The sequence below is a fragment of the Aegilops tauschii genome, chromosome 5 (assembly GCF_002575655.3).
Source record: "Aegilops tauschii subsp. strangulata cultivar AL8/78 chromosome 5, Aet v6.0, whole genome shotgun sequence".
In the NCBI taxonomy this organism is placed as follows: Eukaryota; Viridiplantae; Streptophyta; class Magnoliopsida; order Poales; family Poaceae; genus Aegilops; species Aegilops tauschii.
The window spans coordinates 100,180,966-100,185,229 of NC_053039.3; positions in this window are offsets into that span (position 1 = coordinate 100,180,966).

The following is a 4,264-nucleotide window of genomic DNA, read 5'->3' on the forward strand; positions in this document are numbered from 1 at the left end:
GCCAAGCCACTGGAAGAGCCCCGAGGGAGTCTTCTTCCCCAACTCCGGCCGCCTCGCCCCGCTTCGGGACCCAGCTCGATTCACCCCCGTGCGTACACCCCTACCCCTCAGCTCTTGCCAGTAACCTCATAGTACACCCACTCTTCTGACCCGCGCATCAATTTGGAGTTTGCAGCACCCACCGGAGTACTCCACCATCGCCCGAACCACCGTCCGCCGGAAAAAGTGTCGCCGTCGACGTGGTGCTCTCCGACGGCCAAGTCCACCACCCACCGATGCGGAAGATCACCCTGAACCTGTTGGTACCCTCCGATCTCTCTACCTCGCCGTGGTTCAACGCCGGCGACCACCGCAGCCTTAGGGCGCCGGCGAACTCCGTTGGGAGTTTCAAACCTGACGGGTGGGACCCCCCGTCAGCCTCTCTTCTTTTCCCTTCGAACCATTTTCTGAAAGCGCCTTCGGGCAAAAACGTGTTTTCCTTCTGGGCTGACGTATTCCTTGCCGAACCATTTTCTGTTTTCTCAAACAAGTCCCTAGATCTTTTCTGTTTCATCACAGATCAGTCCCTGGACTAAAACCCTTATATCTTTTTAATAAAAGATGATTTTTGATTGATTCTTTTCCTGTCAGTCTTGTATTTTTGTCTAGTTTTTTTTATAGTATTTATTTGGAAATTTTTTGGAACAATTTTTATGCACGCAACGATTTTCACGTTAGTGTACGGTTTCGTTACACCGTAGGTTCCGGAGGAGGTGACGGAGCCGCGAACTTCGCCGAGCTAGACTCCGACTTCTCCGAACCAGGCAAGCATGTTTGAACCTTTGATATGATAGGTGTTTTGCATGTTTGCTTGAATGGTTTGTGCATGGCATATGAGCATCGGTGAGTATTACGTTGCATGCAAGGCAACTAACCCCGTGTTTCGAAGTTACTGTGATCTTCGATGAGAGATGACCTGATCATGTGGTGACATGAAAGGTAGTAAGATGGTATTGTTGTAGCATGCCAGTCTTATGTCATCCGATAAACTCCGATGTTAACGTGGACTGAGCCATGTTACCGTTCTTCCCCTTTCGTGCTGCCACATGTTTTCTGCAAAGAATACGGTTTAGTAAGTTGTTAACCTCTTTCCTTGTACACACCAAATAGAGGGGCCGGGATGAGGGTTCCATGGCCCTGGATTAAAGCCAGTCATTCGGTCAGGGGGCATGGGTGTTTCCGGTTGGGACCGAGAGGGGGGCACCCCTTAGAGCGCGCGGTATAAATTTGATCCCATGCTACGCGAGGTTGTAGCCTCCCCGTCTCAAAGTTTTTCATGAATGTTGCCGCGGGTGATTCCTGGCATCAGAATGTTGAATGGGTGTGTACTGGTTAGATGTGTTTCTCCTAAAACACCGTAAACGGAACTAGTCCCTTGTGACTACTGAAATCCGTTGGCTGTGGTTAAGAGTACAAACTTTGCAGAGTCAAATCCTTCCGAGTCATCGTGTCTATGGTCAAGGACCATGGCCAGTATATCCATATCCATGTCAGTCCCTATGTCAGTCTTCGTGGTAAAACCCCGGTGAACAAGCTTGAATGGTATACCTGTTTGAATTGTTATTCCTGTGGATGGACTAACCTTTTACTTATCTCGTACCTGAATATTCCCTTGAAATGATTTAAATTCATGAGCTACTAAAATATTAAGTTATGAAATATAAGCCCTTTATGTGATGTCGCTCAGACGTCCGACTGTGGCACTCTTGTCTTTTACTTTCGATATAAGCCCTTTATGTGATGTCGCTCAGACGTCCGACTGTGGCACTCTTGTCATTTACTTTCAATATAAGCCCTTTATGTGATGTCGCTCAGACGTCCGACTGTGGCACGCCCTTTATTTACTTTTGATATAAGCCCTTTATGTGATGTCGCTCAGACGTCCGACTGTGGCACGCACTGTTATTTATTTTCCATTATAAGCCATTTATGAGGTGTCGCCTTGACGCCCGACTGCGGCATTGTTATTTCAGTTGTATTCTTTCGAGGAGTCATTCAGACACTCGATTGGCCTTCAGTATTATTTTGGGATTTCGGGAGGACTACCGCCCGACTTCCCTTTTATTCCCCATGCGTTGCTATCTCATTGTGTGAGTGCGCTCTATTAATCCGTTCATATGCATCATGTTTACATTTGTTATATCTTATGTCCGAACTGTCTTGCGAGTACTTTCATAGTACTCACCTGGCTTGTTGATTTGGCCAGATGTTGACGAAGGCGATCTCATGGATGAAGAGTTTGATAGTGAGTCCGACGCCTAGAGGAATCCCAGTCAGTCCCGTGCGATCCTGGATTTTGGTCACTTGTATTCTATACGCTTCCGCCACCCACAATAAGTATCCTCGAGCCTCACTCCGACGCTCGAAGAGCTGTTAGATTCAGGAGTCATGTCACCCACTTCACTGTGACATATCCACCACCGCTTTTATTGTGAGTCAGTAGTTATGTCACCCATCCGCCTTTATGTGTAATATCGGCGTGTTTGTAATAAATTGTTGAGCAGTCTCCGCTCAACCTTGTATTATATTTAGTACTCCTGATGTTTCTTCTGTGATCAAGAAATTGTCTACCAGTGAGGAGGATTCTTCTCTACTGGTCCGTAAAAGGGATCGGTTTCTCAATAAATATTTTTATTGGAAAACCGGTCGTGACAACACGGAAGGGCGTGGGAAAGAGGGGGAGTCCCGCACGGGCCTAACCTGGCTACACTACAGTCACCAACACACAAGGAGCCTGGTGCTGCGCAAGGAATCGACTCTGACTACCAAGATAAGTTCCGCATCCAAGTCAGCCGAGCGCCACGACACAGGATTCCCATCTCTTGCGGCCCTGTAGCGGCAGCGTCGCCTCCCTTTCCCACCTTTAGGTGGCTGCTTGCACGCCAAAGGGGACCTCTTGAGGTTCGCGCCTCAGGAGCTCTTACTGGACCTCGGGCCGCTCACCTCCTGGCCTTGACCACGGCATCACGACCTAGCATACCAGCGATGGCTGCAGCCCTCCAGGGGACCGGGACCTATCGGCATAGAGCGCCAAGCTACCGCGGGGTTGGAAAGGGGAGATTGAGCCGAAGCAGGACATGCGTTCGTAAATCTTCATAATAAGGATGATATCAGCAAAAGACGTTACAGACCCTTTACATGCCCCCACGGGGTCCATCTTGATTCCTCGCAGGGAACAAAAGGAGGAAGTTTCTAGGAGCCTTATCTACACGCACCAGTGTCGGTGTCAAAACCGGCGGATCTCGGGTAGGGGGTCCCGAATTGTGCGTCTAAGGCAGATGGTAACAGGAGACGGGGGACACGATGTTACCCAGGTTCGGGCCCTCTCTATGGAGGTAATACCCTACTTCCTGCTTGATTGATCTTGATGAATATGAGTATTACAAGAGTTGATCTACCACGAGATTGTAATGGCTAAACCCTAAAAGTCTAGCCTGTATGACTATGGTAATGTGTATATGCTTTTCGGACTAACCCCTCCAGTTTATATAGACACCGGGGGGAATCTAGGGTTTACATAGAGTCGGTTACATAAGAAGGAATCTTCATAGTCGGTCGCCAAGCTTGCCCTCCACGCCAAGTAGAGTCCAATCCGGACACGGGTACAGTCTTCCGCCTTCATGTCTTCACAGCCCATCAGTCCGGCCCATGGATAACAGGCCGGATGCCCGAGGACCCCTTAGTCCAAGACTCCCTCAGTAGCCCCTGAACCTGGCTTCAATGACGAGGAGTCCAGCGCGCAGATTGTCTTCGGCATTGCAAGGCGAGTTCCCCCTTCCGAACTCCTAGTTGATCTTCAGATGTAATTATTGTATCTAGACTTGTTTGCACAACTGCAGAGGATATAATATTTCACGAGTTCAATCCACCGACAACCTTTTGGTAATATGTCATCACGCATGCTCTGTCATTATTTGCGAACCGTTTTAGCTGGCCCGTCACCCCACGTCCCAAGACGTGGTCTTATTGGCACGTCTTATCCAAGCGGAGATCGTGCCTCCCTTTTTTAAGGGATTCCTGTCAACCCGGACATGGGTAACCCAACCGTCGCTTGGGTACAACTCCTTGGAAACAAGCAAGTTTTTGAGGCCTAAGAGGAGACGTTTGATATTCGTAGCCTTTATATAGGGGTACAGACCAGTCTTTTTCTTCCACGCTTGCTTCTTCCTCAACCCCTGCTACCCCGAGTTCCAACACCAGGTTTTCGGTTGCCACAAGCCCCAAT